Source organism: Panthera onca, chromosome B1, assembly GCF_046562875.1.
Source record: "Panthera onca isolate mPanOnc1 chromosome B1, mPanOnc1 haplotype 2, whole genome shotgun sequence".
Taxonomy (NCBI): domain Eukaryota; kingdom Metazoa; phylum Chordata; class Mammalia; order Carnivora; family Felidae; genus Panthera; species Panthera onca.
In genome coordinates, this window is record NC_138342.1 from 79,899,816 (window position 1) to 79,919,668 (window position 19,853).

At 36.7% G+C, this 19,853-nt stretch overlaps 1 long non-coding RNA gene across 2 annotated transcripts; it reads left to right on the forward strand.

Annotated features, from left to right (window-relative positions):
• The first annotated feature begins 240 nt into the window (after positions 1 to 240).
• Positions 241 to 19,411, forward strand: LOC132693291 (uncharacterized). Of its 2 annotated transcripts, none has more exons than XR_009616706.3 (3): positions 241 to 351; positions 17,690 to 17,903; positions 18,828 to 19,411. It is a non-coding gene; the product is annotated as an uncharacterized LOC132693291 (long non-coding RNA). The 2 variants fall into 2 exon arrangements; XR_009616705.3 differs by lacking the exon at positions 241 to 351 and adding an exon at positions 4,276 to 4,348.
• The last annotated feature ends 442 nt before the right edge of the window (positions 19,412 to 19,853 follow it).

Sequence of the window (19,853 nt, forward strand, 5' to 3'; positions counted from 1 at the left end):
AGTTAGAAAATGATATTGATGCATGAATTGTACTTAAAGTATTTAACAGTTATGAGAGAGGAAATTAAATAAGTAGTGAGAGCAAGACAAGGTATATCTACTTTCTGTTAGACATTTTTGGTAGATTGGATTTTTTTTCCAAGTTAATCCTCTGATGTTTTTTTAGAAATTTCTGTTTATCTGATTAGAGTAATAGGTCATTCCCCAAATTCCTTGCAGTTAAAAACAGCAACAGCAGCAACAACAGCACTGACTTTTTCTTCCCCTTCAAATGACTGGCTCCTTTTCCTTCTTCAGACCTCAGCTTAAATACTACATTACTTTATTACGTCTGCAAATACTCAATCTAGGGTAGGAACCCCACACTAATATTTCTAATCTCTCTTCTTTTTTCTTAAGAAGATTCACCAATATTTTAATTTATGTGTTTCTCTGTTAACTTTTTTGCTTAAATCCCGTCTGTTCTTCTAGACAATGTACTCATTAAGTGCTGGCTATTAACAAGTCAGCACTTAGGGCCTGGACTAGTACCTGGTATCTCTTAGGTACTAATTAAATACTTCTGACTATTAAATACTAAATTTTCTGAACATTAGTTAAATATTTCTAAATCCGTATATGAGGTGTGAGTTTGTGCTGTGGGCAGGAAGGAATCGGTGGCAGGATCTGAAAGGTCTCTCCTCAGGAGTACAGATGACACTACAGTCACTCTTACAAAGAGGCCCAATCTTGTTCTCTAATAACCTACACAGGTCATGTCTATTCTCCTTTACACTTTGTAACAAGCCTCAAAAAGCCCCAAATCAGCTTTTCCATAGCAGATAGGGAGACAGACATTCTTCATATTTTATAGACTTCCTTTCAGAGGACTGTAACTTCCTCCCAGCTTGGGGCCCGTTTTAAACAGAGGTATTCTAACAGAGTAACTGGGGAACAGAAGGGACAAGGGCAGCCACTGTGCAGATGGTTAGCCATAGGAAGCCATCCCACTTTTAGCCACTCCTTCATGTTGAATGGCAGGGGGTGCAGTCTGAACGTTTTCTGTGTCCATCCAATTCACCATCACTTGATTATTATTAATATTATACCACAGCGTATTACAGAAGTTCGTTTCTTAAAATCTTTGATCTAATCTAAGAGTATAATTTACTTCTTTTGTCTAGAGACCACTATACGAGGCCTTAAAAGTATACTATCGATAGCTCTGCTTCCGCCTTCTGCAGCTATTTTCGTTTTTAAATGAGAAAATAGCACTAGTCTACCTTATATAATTCACTCTCAGATATAACCAATAAAATGATTGCCAGTTACTTTTCAAGGGTTAAAAAGGATGTAAAATATGTACAATAACAACAATAATTTCCTTGGAGAGCAACCAGTTTCATCATACAAGAGCTTAAAGAAGCTCTAAAAAAGTGGTTTATTAATTAAAAATATACAAAATATAATTATTATGTACCAAACTAAAGCAGTAGAAACTGATATTAGTAGATTTTAAATTAACATTATCAGTTTAAGTCCTTTTGGTACAGATAAAAATTCCTTTTTGTCAACACTTTACAACTCACAACAAAGTAGTTTTGGTTCTTTTTTTTTTTTTTTTCTTTTCTTTTTTTTAAGTCTTGTTGTTGCTCTTTCCATAGATATGTAATGGAATTATTCTATATCTTGCTTTTGAAGACATTGCCACTGGTGGAGTTAATTATGCTAACTCTCAAATTACTATCTGGTTTCTCTTGAGATGAGGCTTAAAGGGATATAGGAAAAAGAGAGACTTACTATATTTACTAGTCAAAGCCTGCCAGAGAAAAGAAAATGAGAATATAACAATGGCTATTTCTGCCTTCCAGGCACACCTCTTTCACTCCATCCAACTTTCATGACCTTTCACTTACACTGCTGGTTTGAAATGGCCGCTCTGTTAGTAATCCATTCTTCTGCTCTTGTATTAAATGGTGTTATTCTCAAGGAGCATCTTGTGAGCCTTCACCCCATGACATTCTCTGCCTCCACTGGATGCCCTTGGATGGCCCTTAGTTTATTTCCCCACCTTGCATTAGACTGATAAAGCATTTGCTTTATGTTCCCAAATGAGATTGTCAGATCCTTTACATCCCTTACATCATATAACACAGTGCTTTGCATATAATACATACTCAATAAATGCTTTTAAATCAAATGGAATGCTGTTCACTGCTTCACATTTGTCACAAAATGAAGACTTTATGGTGGCAATTATTACTCACTCAAACTTTATGATAAGAAAGTATTTAGAAGATTAAGACATGATTTCTTATGGACCTTCTCTCCTTTTTACTTCTGTAGGCAAAAACGTTCTTTTACCTCTACCATTTTTTTTCCATTGGGATTTCTTAATGTAGGTACCAAACTCCACACTATACCTATACAAATTGATGTTTAATTGAAATATGAAAGTTCTTTTGAAAGAAACAACTCTCGAGAGAAAAGTCTTGGGCTGGCCAGCAACACTGCTTTCTCCTGGTAGCTGCTGCCTTTAAGTAGATGTTTATCGTAAGTGAGGGTTATTTATATATTCATAACGGGCTAAAAATAGCCTTGCACTTTTCCATCTTTCATCTGTGTCAAAAGGGAGTCACACAGACTTTTGAAATCCTTCTTCAGAAAATCGATTTTGAGAAGATTATTCTAATGTGCCATTTTTACGGCATATTTGCCCTACATTTTTATCAAATAGGGATGAGACCATGATCTATCAGTGACCACAAATTTTGTGCTACCCTGAAGGCTAATGCTGCTGTTTAAAGTCAAGGTCTGTACAGTGATTGGAAGATACAATTCTAAACAACAAGGCAACACTTCCTAGCTTTGTAATCAGATTACAAACCTCCCCCACCCCCCACTCATTCCCCAAATGTGGGGACCACTTTGGAGTGGTTTAATTTGTGTCTTAATAATTGTTCCAGGTCAGTTCAGCTAGGAAGCAGACTCTGAAAGGGAGGTCAGCAAGCAGAAGGTTATTGAGGAGCTTTCTCAAGATTAGCACCTGTCAAGGGAGTGGGGAAAGCCGATTTGGGCAGAGGGAGACATTGAACCGTGGTGCAGTCACAACAAAGGCCTAAATCTTCTATGCCAAAGGGAGCTCTGGAGCTGGGATGCCTCTGCAGCAGCATCACAAGTTGGTACAAGGAATTCAGGCCTTTATTCCCCTGTGCTGATTAGTCACTGGTCTCTGGCTGTCCCTAGAAAGGGAGCATAAACCTGGGCAAAATGACTCTCTTCAGGCCAGGGCTGAGGACTGTTAGCTATTAATACTCCCAGTAGTTGGGGGAATGAGTGTTTCAGTCCAAAAGGAAGAGAACTGTGTGGTATACTGCAGACTTAGGACAATTGCTTATAAAGGGAAAAATTATAAAAGAATATATTACTATATATTTATGTAATTATTTATATAATTATACCTTCTTCCAATTATGAGAAAATTCTGGGATTAGAGAGAAACTCTGAAAGTCATCAGTGATCAATTATCTTTACTATTAAACCAAAAGTATCAGAATAGAGAATCATAGTCATTGGTTTTTCCAGATGCATGAATTTAAATGGAAACAACAGATTAATAACCATAGGACCAATGTATGATCTATTCTATATTTTTTTCAGTGTTCTAATTGGTCATATGATTATTAATCTTGGATTTGGAACTAATGATTTCTTCTATTTACGGAATGATACTATTTAGAAAAGTTTGTCAGAAAGTTGTATATGAATTCACTGAGTCCAAGATAATTTATATCCTCCTAACTAGCATTTGAAGATGAAAATATTGACAAGTTTTTAAAATGCCAAGTATAGATAGATATTTGTTGCCTAAAAGCTACTGGGAGGATAGATGAGTGAGGGTGTGGGGGTGGTGAAGAGCTATTAAACTGAGCAAAATTATGTGTATATACACATATCTGTATATAAGCAGATATGTGTATATTTATATGTATGTGTGTGTGTGTAAAACTGGAAGGAATTTCTTTAAAATGTTCATTATGGTAACAAAAAAAAAAACCTCTCTGGCTAAAGACAACTTGATAATTTTTCTTGTCTATATTTCTTTCATACAAAATTATATATACATGTATGTGAACTCTATCTATCTATCTATATCTATCTATCTATCTATCTATCTATCTATCTATCTCTCCACCAAATAGATAGAATCAAATGTTTTCCTTGGTTCACATTACATAGGAAAGCAAGCAAAGACTCAAATTATTTTTCTTTTCTCTTAGCTTGTGTATGTTGGAATATGAGGTAGAAGGAACTCTGAACAGTTCTGTCAGCTGGAGCCATGGGAAAAAAAATAAATTCCTTACTAAAGGTAATAAAGGCCACAATGTTTTTTTTTTTTCTATTCTAAAAAAAATTTTTTTGAATGTTTGTTTATTTTTGAGAAAGATAGAGAGAATGCAGGGGAGGGTCAGAGAGACAGACAGAGGATCCAAAGCCGGCTCCACACTGACAGCAGAGAGGCTGATGCTGGGCTCAAACTCACCAACTGTGAGATCATGACCTGAGCCGAAATCGGACGCTTAACTGACTGAGCCACCCAGGCACCCCCACAATGTTCCCCACAACGTTTTATTTTTAATTGTCTTCACATTTTCTCTTGTAGAAGATGCTTAAATGACAAAGATGAGTGACTGGATGAGCTATTAAAATAACCTTATCTCCTCTCTAACTGCAATGAATAGTCATTTGGTTTCAGGATTTTGCTGGTATTGGATTTGCAAGGAATGGTTTCAGTTTTTAATTTTTCCATTTGACACAATATTTTTCCTTATTTACATTCTTTGAACTTCAGTTCAAATGTCTGTTTTTATTTACTCAGTTCAAAACTGTGAATTTTTTTTATCTGATTTTGCCTTTACTTATATAATCATCAAAACATTTACCCTAAGAGATGTGTTCAAGAACAGAATCTCCAAATATTTCAGAAATAGGTGAACTTTCCATTTTCACTTTTTTCATACATTTTGTTACTTGTCACCTAAGGAATTGCTGAAAGGTGCCGTTGAATCTCCTGTTTTCCTCTCACTCTGCGCTCCTTTACTGCTTTCACTGATAACACTTTACAGATTGGCTTTTTAGATAGCGGGATACAGTCAACACTGATGCTCTTTCTGATCGATCAGACCAGTTTCCTTTGTTGCTCACTGGCGACAGGGTTAGTGATTTTGCTCACATCACTGTCAGACACAATATTATTGAAGTTTTTAAAAATGTATTTTCAACTATTTTTTAGACCAATTTAGAGACTGAGGGAAAGCTATAAATGTGCAATCATTTTGCAAAACTTCCTGCCGAAAACGATTAGAGGTTGAGGTGAGGTTTTCTTTCCCATTGCTTCAGGAAGTTACTTGACAATTCTGATGAATTTGTTTACAGAAGGTGGTTGTAAAGCAGAAAGGTAGATGTCTCCTGGTAAATAAAGAAGATCATTTTGTGCTGAGACCCGAAACTTGAGATTTACCACTATCTGGGTTCCAGTCCTCAGCTTTTCAGTCCTAAGAACTCACCTTGTCTGTTTCCTAAATTTGATTAGATGCTGAGATCCTTAGATTTGCCTGATTAGATGCTGAGATCCTTAGATTTGCCAAGCTCACAGGAGATTTACTGTATATCATGAATGTGTCTTAATTTACAGTGAGAATATTACCAAGTGGAAAAAACTACTCCTGTCCGTTCAACACGAGGACTTTCTCCCTACAGCATGTCAAATGTCAGAAGATTACTGGGTGGTCATAGAATCAGAATTATGTAGGATACAAATTTAGAATTTTCAATGGTATCAGGTTAAGATAGCTTATCAGTTTATGTCCCCAAAGGCATATCCTTACCAATATAATTCTGACTTTGATGTTCCTGGTAAACATTTCCTTTCTCTTGCATGGCATTTAAAAGAAGACTATGTTTTTCTTCTATGACTCTTCATTTTCTATTCTTCCATTAAACATAAGTACTTTCTGTAGTAGATATATGGTTTTGCTCAAGATAGTAAAGCCTTCATTAAGATACAGTCACCTTTTGGCCCTAATACATTATGTGTTCATTGGTAGTTTAAGTGTTAAAGGACAATATTCTATTCCAAATCCCAAGCATTGCCTTATTTTGTTTCCCCATGAAACACTATGCTGCCTAATAATGCCAATTACTTTGAACTTACCAGTTTGACCATAGTTTTTCAACCCTGTATACACATAGGAATCACTTGGGAGAAATTTTAAAAATATAGATACTTGAGACTCATGCCATTCCAACAGAATTCAAATCTCAAACTGAAATTGGAAAGTACACTAAAAACATCTCCACAAGTTATTGTGAGAAGCCAACATGGTTTAAAACCACTAGCTTATACCCTTGACTCAACCACCAAGGTGTATGACTTTTTGCAAGGACGAGAGGAAATCAGGTACAGTATCCAGCCGCCTGCTCCATCTGATATATTTCTCTCCTGACCTGAGCTACTTTCACTTGGGTGAGTCCAGAGTAAAGCACCATCATTGCGTTCCTTCTCTATTATGCACTGAATCATTGCATCATCGGTGCTGAAAGGTGCTGACTATGGAGATAGTTTGAAATGCTAACAAGAGCTAACTTTTATCATGAGCTGACATGTTACCTGGTCATTGGGTTTACAGCAGGATTGAGGAGAAGTTGATTTAGGATAGTTAGGGAGGGCTTTCTTTTGGCATCCTAACATTAATGAACCATCACAGGAGGGCCCCAGGAAGCTGACTGGGAAAAGGACTGTAGTATACAGGTGTACTGGCAGTGCCCCGGATCAGTGCCTGGAAGCGGCCTGCTCAGGGAGACTGGAGCTGTAAAGCAGATTCATGCAGGCCTTTGCCTGTCCCATGGGACGTCTGAAGCAGTCATAACCCTTCACGGTGTCCCCAGGTAGGATGGGGGCTGGGCATTGTGCCTTAAGATGCAGCACATCCTTGGGTAAACCTTGCTCCAAGTTAGGCAATTCCTTCGGGGGGCGGGGAGGATGGCAGTTTATGCTTTTTGGCCAGCAACATTGAGAGCAGTAGGGAGAAATAGATCCCTAATTTCCAATGGGGACCTGGATGGTGTGTTCAGAGATCACCGTCTGATAGAGTAGAGGGGCTGAGCACCAGAATTAACTCAGTTGAAAAAAAACATTGTAAGGCCACTAAATCGGAATCTCTCAAGCTGAAGCCCAGATGACTGAATTAAATAAAAATCTCCACAAGTAACTCTTTCGATTATCCAGGTTCAGGAATCACTGATTCAAAGGGCATAAATTACTCTCACAGATTTTCAGAAACAACTGTGCTTTTCTTCCTTGGCTATTCTATAATCTCGCACAGTATATACCACTCTTTAATGGAAGAACAGAGGATGAATGCAAAAATCACATTATGAATAGCTCTGGATTCAGTGAAAGGGCACCCAAGGATTTTAAGTGTATTCCATATTGTGTAAGAACAAAAGGACTAAGAACAATAGGAAGCCCACTAAACTGCAATTGCATTTAGAAGAAATTAAAGGTTACGTTTAGACTATTACAGAGTAGACATAAAACTATGTTAATCTATAAAATCTTTAGGGAGATATACCATAAGCTACCTGGGCAAGCAGGTAACATAAATAAAGTCAATTTATGATTTTGCAGTTCAGGAGCTCCTTTACTAAGGAAATAGCATGCTATCTGTAGAATTTCAGTTCTAATACTTGGGTATAGACATGTAGCAGAGATTCACACATTAAAAACATGTATAACAGGATATTTTGTCTGGATTTGTGGCCTGTTGCTCTGAATCTATTGCTAGGAGGACTTATTGTTATGCCTTGCTCCAAATATTTGTCAGTATTTGATATTTACTGCTGTATGTTTTGGGGGTGTGCCTGTCATCTCCAAATACTTGCTTGCCTCCATAAATTTGTGTCTTCTCTCTCCTTATTCTTGAATCCTTCCACATTGAGTTTCAGTGATGTTGATGAGGGAGCATAACGCAAGCTGACACTCCTGCCCTCCTCACCCCCCACCCCCCACCCCAGGTGGGATATGTGTGACATTCCTCAGGCACTCCTGCCTGCTCAAGAACAAAGGAAAGGGGAAAACAAAAACCTCTATAGACTCCATTTCCAAGAGCCCCCAAACCACCCTCTTCTTCATAGTGATGTGGAAAACAAAGGCAAGAAGGAAATGGCAGGTAAAATTAAATTTCCTTATAACCTGCAACCCATTGACAAATACTTGAGGCAAATACAGAGTATGACATTTCTCCAGGTACCCCCTACTGTACTAATACTACCTTAGCTTGGCAAAAGCTAGGCCTCCATTATCTTCTGAGTCCTCTTTATCAAAAGAAAGTCTTTCTGGAGGCCCCCCTTTTGCCTTTACCTCCCCCAACACTATAGTATGTAACCAGTCCCTTTTCACAACCCCAGTGCAGGTCTTTCTGCCTATGGGTCTTGTCTCTGTGCTTTAATTAAAATCACCTTCTTTGCACCAAAGATGGCTCAAGAATTCTTTCTTGGCCATTGGCTCCAGGCCCTACCACCATTCCAAAACCCCATCAATATAGTAAGGAGTTTGATGGACTGGGGTAAATCTGGTTGAGACACTACTGCTGGATAGAACAGGATTCCCCTCTTTTTAGAAACAATATGCAGCTTGTGAGTGGTGTAGATTTGATTGAAACCTGACTGTTGGATTAAACACCTGCGCTCTGTTTTTTTAGACACAGCATGCAACTGGTAGGTATTCATCTTTGCCCTGAAATCAGTGAGGTTTGCAAATGGAGGTAATGTGTGAATGTTTATCAATTTAGAAAAGCTGGACACTTGCACAGCGATAACACTGTGCAAAAACAGGCCCTGCCTGTTTCTCTGTGGAATACCCATGACCAAGCATTAACAGAGAAGGAGGTAATATTTCTTCCTCAACTTTGTGGGACGTTTCTTACCTGGACCAGGAAGGAATTGGAGAGATTCTAGTCGCTGTAACAAAATTGACACTGGGTTTCCAGCTTCTTTGGGTGATAGGGGATTTAGTCGAGTCTGACTCCTCCAGTGACAGTTTAATGCAGTATTTTGATGCAGCTGAAATGAGTAGGAGGTTTTGTGGCAAACAGAATTGGATCAAATCAAGGGAACTAGTGAGTTCTGAGTTCGACCTTAAGAGGCACCTCTGAGTTCCCATGAGAGAAGCTACTGGCAGTGAAAGGGAGTACAGATTCTTTGAGGAATACTCAGTAGGGAGCTTTGGTGCCATCAAGAGAAGACAATCTTTTGAAAAGACAGAATTTCTGTTTGTTAATTAACCACTGCTATGTAGGATATTGATAAAAGCGACCTCATTTCTAGGAGCAGAATGATAAAGACTGTCCATGGTATTTCTATGAAGAATCACTATGTTTAGAAAAGATGCCAAAATGCTCTTTAGAAAAGGCAATTGATGCAGGGATTGATTGCATCACAGAATACAGGATATGCAAACATTCTCTTTCAGTTTGAAAACTCTCCTAAGAAATTATTTTACCATGTTTCTAAGGGCCACAGTGTAATTAATATGAAACATAATTAAGCAAATTATTCCAATGGTTAGGAACTTTTATTTAAATTGGTGACTTTAGGTCACAAGCAAGAAAATATAAGTATACAGTTATTCTTTAAATAGCGACAGCAACTGTGTTCTTTCATTAAAGCCAGTATTTTAAATAAAAAAAAATACAACAGTTGTTTTAGGCCTCATTGTCTATGGCCGGGCATGGATGGGTGTTCTATTGTCTTAAATGTATGACCTGCCAACTGAACTCTTTGGGTCCACCTGACACTTCAAAGAACAAAGTTCACACAGAAAGTTCTTCCCTTGAGACTTCTAGGAAGATCAGAGCCTGAGGATAGAGAGCCATTCATGCACAGAAACATCAACTTCTCCATTCTAGGAGAAGCACCCACCTACTGTCAGTTTTGAAGAGACTGCTGCATTCTCTGGGAAAATACGGTCCACTGGGTCCAATTCCCAGATGGCCACAGCTTTGCAGTTCTCTTTCTCCTGCAGTAACCAAAGAGAGAGGCTTTTTGCCAAAAAATTTGCAGTTTTATTCCCAACGTCTTCTTCCTAAAATAATATTAATAATATTCACCGGCATTCTTAAGGTATTATCACAGGAAAAAGGTACGCACTTGCCAAAAGAAGTGAGATGATTCAGCGGTTCTCATTGTGTGTGTGTGTGTGTGTGTGTGTGTGTGTGCGTGTGTGACTGTGTGGAAGAAGGAGAGAGGGAGAGTTAGAGAGAGAGGGGAAGAGAATATGTGTATGCCTTGAAAGTATTCAGAATTTTTTATTTGAGAAAATCACTTGAATAGTATTGTTTTATTTATTTACTTTTTATTTATTTATTTTTGAGAGAGAGATAGAGAAAGGGAGGGAGAGACAGAATCCCAAGCAGGTTCCATGCTGTCAGCACAGAGCACGACGCAGGGCTCAAACTCACAAACCATGAGGTCATGACTTAAGCCCGAATCAAGAGTCAGACGTTTAACCAGTTAAGCCACCCAGGTGTCCCTGAATATGCCCATTTTATGTGTGATATACAATGAAGTGCATTTGACCACTCTTCCTGTCTTTGTACCTAGTGTGGCCTATACCTTTGACATGAGGTAAGCTCAGGTGACCTCCTTTGTGTCCCATTTAGTAAAAACTTTCCCCTAAAATGCTCAGGGAGTTTTGTAGGTTTTTTTGAGGGGGTTGATATTTGTTTTTGTTTTTTACAATATAAAGGCCCCGTGTGTAGATGCTAGAGAATTTTCTGAAAAAAATTTGGCTCTCATGATAATAAGATTCTGTCCTGGCATCTCCATCATTCTGGGGTAGGTTGGTATGAGTTCTTTCACTGAACTATTATTCATTAGTACTTATCAAGACCAACAAAATGTGAACTGATATTGAGGTAGTACGATTTCACAGGACACCGTGAGGCTTGTCCTACTGATGAAAAAGCTGTGCCGTAGTGCTATATGCTATCTTTCCTTTTGATCTAATGGGATGTTCCTGACTGAGTCAATCCCTTGAATTAGACAACAACTTCCAGGCCTTCGTGTTTAGAGTATCATCATTCCAATCCACATATATTAACGGAGAATGAAGGAAGATCCTGAAGTTTTATGTCAGGTTTCCAACAGGTAGTACTGATTATATACATTCTTAGCTAATTTTAAATTGCTAGTTTAAAAGTCGCAGGGTGGCTGAGATACAGGACAGCTAAATCACTGTGAGTAACTATGAGCATCAGGAGCGTGCACTAAGCATTTATTGTGGCAATCGTCATTTGTAACACATAAACTCAGGAGCAGGTGGTTGTCCAATGGTTAAACACGAATGCTTAAAGAGGTAGAGAAAACGAGTGTACAAACAAGTTCAAAGAATGTACTAGTTGCCGAGTGAGCGGAGATGAGAGACATTCAAGAGACAAAAGTAGTAACTGCCTGAGTTTTTGGTGAATTTCTGGGTCCTGATTCTCGTTCCTACTATGCCCTGGTAGATTTTATTCTGTGATAATGCTCTATCTTGGCAATTAATCTTTGTATTACTTTGGAACTAGTTTGAATTATTTCCTGTTACTTCATGCTAAAAAAAAAGGTGAGATTATAGCATATGCTGAATAAATACAGAAAGGCAGTATGGCTGGGTGGTGACAGAATTGTGACAAAAGAAAACTCAAAGGATCTGGCAAGTGATAAGATATAAAAGAGAGGATTGATACCTGTGGTAAAGATTCTGTCTAGAGAGAGCTGACTCTAGAGGTAGATGACCTGTCACTTTTTCTCAAGATCATCCTATTCCAATATGTTTTTTTTCTTTCTTTCAAATCTAAAAGCACAACAACTAATGAAAAAACAAAGACCAAAATAAACAATAACATAATATATAAAGCCTTTGTAATTTTAAAATATTTGTCTCTTTCTATGCATTTGATGAGAAAAGTGATCCCCTCCCCCAGTTTTTATCTTTTGCTTTCTGAGTACAGGGTAATGTTTTTAGGCATTAGAATGGAGGCTATGCAATGCTTTCTTTACAAAAGAATTTTTTTACTTTTTTAATGCACATCAATTTAGCCCTATACAATGCAGTTCAAAATGGGGTGTTTCTACTTCAGTGAAGGTGTTGGGAAGACAGTGAGTATAAGGGACTTAGTTGTAAATAGCCTCAGACACAGCAAGTCATTGCTGAAGGACAGTGTATGCATTTACGTAGGATGGAAAGGACCATTAGTCACATAGCCATCTTTTCAGTCACCAAGAGAACAATCCCCATTAGTAACATCATTTTTGAATAATAAGAAAAAAATGTATGTATGTCCTTGGAAATTCAATAGATGGTGAACCTTACACCTGAAAAATTTGCAGGCACCTGGGAAAGTTAATTAACTCTTTTATACCTCATAATTTTATAAAATATCTTTCTACATCCCTAGAGTAGTATATTAAGATAAATCTTGATGATCGCAAAACAGAAATTTGGCCCCACAAGAAAAAGCTGAGAGAGAAAATATGTGAATATTACTTAACCCAGAGTCTGCACAAATAAGTTGCTGATGACAAATAAATAAGAAATGTTTTCCCAACCCATTTGAGTTGATGTCTGTAGTGTAAGATGCACCGAGCCCTGCATCAAGATAGCGAGGCCCGACCCTGGTCTGGATCACCCATACCTGCACAGCTTCAACTCACCAAGTGCTGACCGTGGTGAATTTGAAGTTCGTGCTGCTCATTTTTCTTTTATGCACACAGGGAATCCTCTAATGTTGTCCCCATTGAACCTAGTTCAAGCTCAGCCAAGAAATGTGGAAGAATTTACATCCCTAAGGACAATGTTTAAATGGGAGAGGGAGCCAGTGGAGAAAGTCTACTGTCCTTCAGGTGAACAATTAACCTAGGTGCTCTGCATGCTTCCCCAGCCAGGTGGTCCTGGCAGCTTTCAAGCCAGTGAATGCCTCCTCACACTGGCTTCTCCTTCCTTATTTCACTTTCCTTGTTTCCTCATTTCAAGTAAAGTAATCGTACCCAAGTCCTTGTCATTGGGTCTGTTTTTATGGGATCCTAAGTTAAGACAATAGGTCACTGTAAATTAAAAGGTTAAAAAAATAATTCAGGAATACTAGGATGAAATACTTTTACTTTATTTTACCTATAAAAATGGGTATATATCATTTTATACTCTGTGTTTATGAAAAGTTATACCTGAATTAAGTTTTGTAAAACATATCTGTCATCAGGAATTTTCTTGATTTCTGAAAATGAGTTTCTTCTATCACTTTATCTTTAAATTTCTATTATTCTTATGTAGTTAATAATTTATATAAATCAATGCATCCTTTATTAAATACACTAAATGGAAGAAATTTTTTTTGTTTCAAAAAAAGAATAATTCCCTTCTCAATTTGTAAGTGCTAATTTTGCTATAATAAATTACTTAATGTGGGAAGCCACAATTATTCTACAAATATTGTGTAGAGTGAACATTTTAATTTTCATCTTGAAATAGATCCCTCTTAATTTCTTAAGGAATATGTGAACTTTAAAAGAACAAAATGGGATTACTGTTCATGAATTAATTTTACTACTATTAAGTTTCTGTTATTACAGAGCTTATAAAACTGCCTAGCATACATTTTATGAGCTTCAATTGGTAGCATAAAATAAATTAATTTTAAGAAAAAATCTACTTAAATCAGACTCTGAAAACATGACAATATTGAGAAAATATAAAAAACACTTTAAAAAAGGTTATATACTTGTTAAAGATAATTTTTTAAAAAGAATGAGAAAAAAATAATTTAAAATGGAGAATGCTAGTGTAGCAGATTATAAATTTTTCAATTATTTACTCTTAAAAATATTCTCAGTTTGAATAACATCCTGGGAAACAATCACACTGAACATAAAATATTTTCTCTATATGTAGAAATTTAAATTTAAAGAAAGACTTGAGTTATTGAGAGACATAGGAATCTATTATTTTGGAAATTTCTCCCATTTCACTTTGGAAGTTTTTCATAGTGTTCTGAAACTTTTACTTAGAATCATTATTATCAACAAACATATTTATAATGTGCCAATAAATAACGGAAAATGTAATTGTATATATATATTTTTAGAAATAATGTATGTTTATATATCCAAAGTGATTATTAGCTAAAAATAAAATGATTGTAAATGTCAGCTGGGAGTAGGCAATTACTGATGAGGGACTCCCGACTTAGGAGATATTAATATTTTAAAGTAACATGTATTCCTTACTCCTATTTTTAATTTACTCCAACTTTAAATCTTAGGTTTCATACTTAGTCTTTGTCAGCCTATGACAGAGTTAAAAAATGCAGACTGCCTTTTGATTAACAATCTATACTTAGAGAATTTAATTATTTTTCTTATTTGATCAATTGGTCAACCACATATGACTTCTGGCAACATGGGATAGATTTTTTTGTATTTCTACACCTATGCTATCTAGACACATTCACCTAAATTAAGTGTAAGGATGTTTTATCAAAAGTGGTTGTAAAAAATAAAAATGCATCTACGTGGTAGGAAACAATTAACTCAACCATTCACAAAGTCTTTTAAGTCATTTGAGTTTTAAAAGAAATAATAACTTACTATTTATAATTTTCAATAGAAAACGTGTGGTATATTTATCTTAATTTTCATCTTTCTTTCCTATATATGATATAACATCTTGAAATTATTATTCAGAGGATGTTGCATTGATATCACGTGGAGAGTGGATGTCAGCTAAACTCTTTCTTCGTGGGGATATAAGAGGGAAGATTATTCATTTTGTAACAAAAATCGCCAAAATTTCAGAAAACAAAGTTAGTTCTAGAGTCAAATGAGATCCAATTCAGGGTAGGGAGGGAGGAGGGCTCCACCTCCAGTACACATAGTAAGAGGATGCATTATTAGGAGGGAATTCAAATGAAGTTCTAAAACTCATTAAAGAGGCCTGCATTTTCTTTACACAACGTGTCAGTGTTTTTGAATAATTTCAGTGACGAAATGCAGTCTTCCATTCCTAAAAATCTTTTAAAAAATGTTTTATTTATTTACTTAGAGACAGAGAGAGAGAGAGAGAGAGAGAGAGAGAACAAGCAGGGGAGGGGCAGAAAGAGAGGGAGGTAGACACAGAATCCCAAGCAGGCTCCAGGCTCCAAGCCATCAGCGCAGCAGCAAAACATACTGAACAATGGCACTGAAGATGGGCGGTCAAAAGGCAGGGTTGCAATATTCTAAGACTTTGGATTGTTATGAAATAGTTTAGTTGTAAGTAACTTTACACACTGTTAGATTTACCTGTTAAAATATGTACAGGTTAAACTAGGTCACACTTGTGAGCACACACAGAGAAATTAAATGTTTGAATTCCAAACGAGTAGAAGTCAAAACAAATGGGAGTATTTATAAAATGAATCAGTACAGTAGTATCCTAGGTCAGCCATCTTCCATAGGTATTGTACTGGAAATTGGAAATTATGGTGCTATTGTCATTGTTTATTATAATATGCTATTGGAATTTACTGCCAATTGGCCAGGATTACAAATGTCCTGCAGTTTTACAGTGTACTGGACAATTCCATGTAATAAAGCATTGTCTAACCCAGAATGACAAGAGACTTTCCATTAAGAAACATTATACAGTTATATTATCTGGCTTTCCTTAGGGAAGCAAACATGACAAAAATTTGTTAATCTTGTCTGAGGCTTACATTGTTGTATGCCATTCTGCGTAACTTGATCTATTTTTTTGAAACATAATTTTTCATTAATCGTTTTAAGCTCACTGAAGTGTCTTGTTGAAATTTGTGTGGATAATAAATTACATAATAGAATCCACACTGGAATGAGCCCTTAATTACAGATTTCTATTCTATGTATTCTACCATACTGTTTCTTTCTTTTTCCACCGATTCCTAAATATTTTCTCCTGTGCTGAAATTTTGGACATAATTAGAGCACATATTTGAAAACTTTCTTAGCTTAACATTTTCACCTGCAGGTTAAATTAATAAGATCGTTTATTCTTACATACCAAGACTTTTTTCCTTCTTAAACATTTTTTCTTCTCCTTTTTACCTTCTTGAAGTTCTAAATTTTGTAAAATCTTATAAGTCATATTGATTATCTAGTTTTCCCTATGTTCTACCATGTGACCCAGATCTAAAAATACATTTTTTTTTTTAATTTTTTTTTTTTCAATGTTTTTTATTTATTTTTGGGACAGAGGGAGACAGAGCATGAACGGGGGAGGGGCAGAGAGAGAGGGAGACACAGGATCGGAAACAGGCTCCAGGCTCCGAGCCATCAGCCCAGAGCCTGACGCGGGGCTCGAACTCACGGACCGCGAGATCGTGACCTGGCTGAAGTCGGACGCTTAACCGACTGCGCCACCCAGGCGCCCCTAAAAATACATTTTATAAGCAAGGCAGTTTGCCAAGGGTTTACAGATACAGAGATACAGATCTTGTTTCTTTTTTTTTTTTTAATTTCATTTTTTATTTTTTAAAATTTACATCCAAATTAGTTAGCATATAGAGCAACAATGATTTCAGGAGTAGATTCCTTAATACCCCTTACCCATTTAGTCCATGCCCCCTCCAACAACCCCTCCAGTAACCCTCTGTTTGTTCTCCATATTTAAGGGCTTCTTATGTTTTGTCCCCCTCTCTGTTTTTATATTATTTTTCTTCCCTTCCCTTACGTTCATCTGTTCTGTGTCTTAAATTCCTCATATGAGTGAAGTCATATGATTTTTGTCTTTCTCTGACTAATTTAATTTAGCATAATACCCTCCAGTTCCATGCACGTAGTTGCAAATGGTAAGATTTCATCCTTTTTTGATTGCCGAGTAATACTCCATTGTGTGTATATATATATATACCACATTTTCTTTATCCATTCATCCTTCGATGGACATTTGGGCTTTTTTCCATACTTTGGCTCCTGTTGATAGTTACAGATCTTATTTCTCAGCAAGATAGTTTAATATAATGGAAAGTTTGAAAGGGAGGTAAAGTTAATGCACTTGACTTTATTATGGAGTTTTAAAACAGCTCATAAATAAAATGTTTTAGGTAGAGCATGAGAATGGGAGAATCTTGAAAGGAGGGAGAATTAAGTCATGGAAGATAGTCTATTGGAAGAAATAGTATCTTTTTAAAAAGTAGGAGAGTGCAAGGTATCCCATTTCAATGTTTTGTCCAGAATATTGTTGGCAAAGTGACTGTTTAACTACACTGTGGAGGGCCCTGGTTATCAGGAGTATTAGTTCAGTAGGTAAGAGGAACAGATGAAAAGCTTTAACCTGTGTGTGGGGGTGGGAAGTGCAGAGGACATATTCAAACCTGCAATGTGGGGAGATTGACTTAAAAGTGTATGTCAAAGATCGCCATGATCTGTGATTCACTGTGAATTCACTGATGGAAGCACTAACACATTACACACTGTTTCTGTTTGTTTGTTTATGCCATAGATACTCGAAAGATGTTGAATGGAGGGATGAAGGAAGCCCTTTTTTGCCAAACATTTACTGACTACCTACACTAAGCAGAGGATTTGCTGAGTTTTAGAAATACAGTCAAATGGAACTACCCATTCATTTTACTGACTCCCCTCTCTCTGCTTTCAGTCTTGCTTGATGACAGATGTGTCCCATGGAATTCAAGTTGGTGCCAAATGGAAGACCCTTCTGAAGCCAAACCATTTTTGTGACTATCTTGTTACCTGTTGTCTTCCACCTGTTGTTAGGTGGTCTCTTTTAGCCTATAACTAAAGAGCCTTGAGATCATCCTTCTTTGCTCAGGCCTAGCCTGCTACCAAATGTGCTCTAACTACTTACCTAGGTAAGTACATCTCCTTCCCCAACTCCATCATTTGTGTGACAGGAATTCACTTATATTTGTGAAGTAAACATAAACATCATTTATAATATTATTAAGTGCTTAGGCTTTAGAAACTTCCTAGGAAAACTTTTTTTTTTAACCAAGATGGTTTATATATATATCTATATATGTATATATGTAAATTTATGATCTACTACATACAATATACATAACATACAATATATAATTAATCTATTATATATATAGAACAAAAATAGTAAGAGGGCTATATTTATCAAGCCCACCTAGCATTGCTGAACAGAAAACCCATTTGTCTGATATCTGTTCACTTCAAGCAGTTCTGATGTTGTGACTTTAAATTTGTGAACTGCTAATCGATTTTTGGTAGAATGCTTCTTTCTAGAAAATAAAAGACAGAGATCCAAAGTACTGCCTTTCCTCTGATACTTCAGAAATTTTCAGCATTATTAGGTGGAAAGGTGACTTTACTATTGGTTTTTTTATTACTAGTGTGTGTTTTCTTCCCTATCGTCGCTTCTGGACAAATTTGACAAAGGACCAGAAAACAAGTTGTCTCTAGAGATATAAACCCAAGAGGAGCCCTGTGACATATTTCAAAATAAGTGTGATGTGAATTAAAAAAAAAAAAAAGAAATAGAAAAATATAAAAAAAGTTAAAACATTCCTTCCTGACTTGGCCCATTCCTCTGCTTGATTGGTCAGGAATGATGATGTGATTCATCATCTTCAATTCAGCTGTTGGGATTAAAACTTCCAGAAATGCTGGCAGGATGGAGAGGATGCTTCTCCTTTGTCTTCTCTTAAACTCGGTCATGGCTAATTTAGTTGTGGTGGAAGGTTTGAACATGAAATTCTAAGGCAACATTCCTTTATACAAATTGTACTGTTTTTTTTTTCTTCCAGATGTCAAAACTGATAAAATAAACCATCATCAATTGACAATGATAAAATTATGAAGAAGCATTACACATGTAACATAAAATCATGCTTGCTCCAAAATAGCTGACTTCCTCAGGAAGACTGTTTTTGATTAGAACAAAGAAAATACACCAGGACTTTGCCATTTAGAAACAACCATCATGTTTTCTTCCTCTTCCCCCACTCCCTCCTCCTCCTCCCTCCTTCTTCCTACCCCCACCCTTTTTTATAGAGGAGATGATTATATCATGTATGTACTGCTGTTATGATCTGAAATATTAAATCTCCAACTTCCAAATTTTCTTTTAGTTTACTATCCCCTGAGCTTGAATTTATGTCTTTGATCAGTATGAAAATGCCTGCTGTCATCCTGGGCAACATCAGTTTTAGCCTGGAGGCTCCTGTATCAACTTTTCAAGGACATTTGAATTTCAAGCTCTAGCTATCCAAAATGGGTGGAACACAGGGTAACCTACAGGTGAAAGATACCGCACAGAAAGTATTACAAGGCTTTTCTGGGAGATGTAAAAAGACTCAAATAATGAAGAGGGTAGCATGGTTCTTGGATGGCAAGGCAAAGTATCATAAAGAAATTTGTTTTTCTAAAATGAATTATGGAGTGAAATAAACTTTCTTCATAATTTAACAAAATTGTTCTTTTTTTAAAGTTTTTTTTTTAATGTTTATTTTACTTTTGAGACAGAAAGAGACAGAGAGAGACAGAGCATGAATGGGGGAGGGTCAGAGAGAGAGAGGGAGACACAGAATCTGAAACAGGCTCCAGGCTCTGAGCTGTCAGCACAGAGCCTGACGCGGGGCTCGAACTCACGAACCGTGAGATCATGACCTGAGCCGAAGTCGGATGCTTAACCGACTGAGCCACCCAGGCGCCCCAACAAAATTGTTCTTAAGTTCTCATTGAATAAAGACAAATTGAGGGGAAATTGGAGAAAAATTTAAAAATAGAATAATAGCAACCCAGGGCCATATCCATTAGATATTAAAATGTAA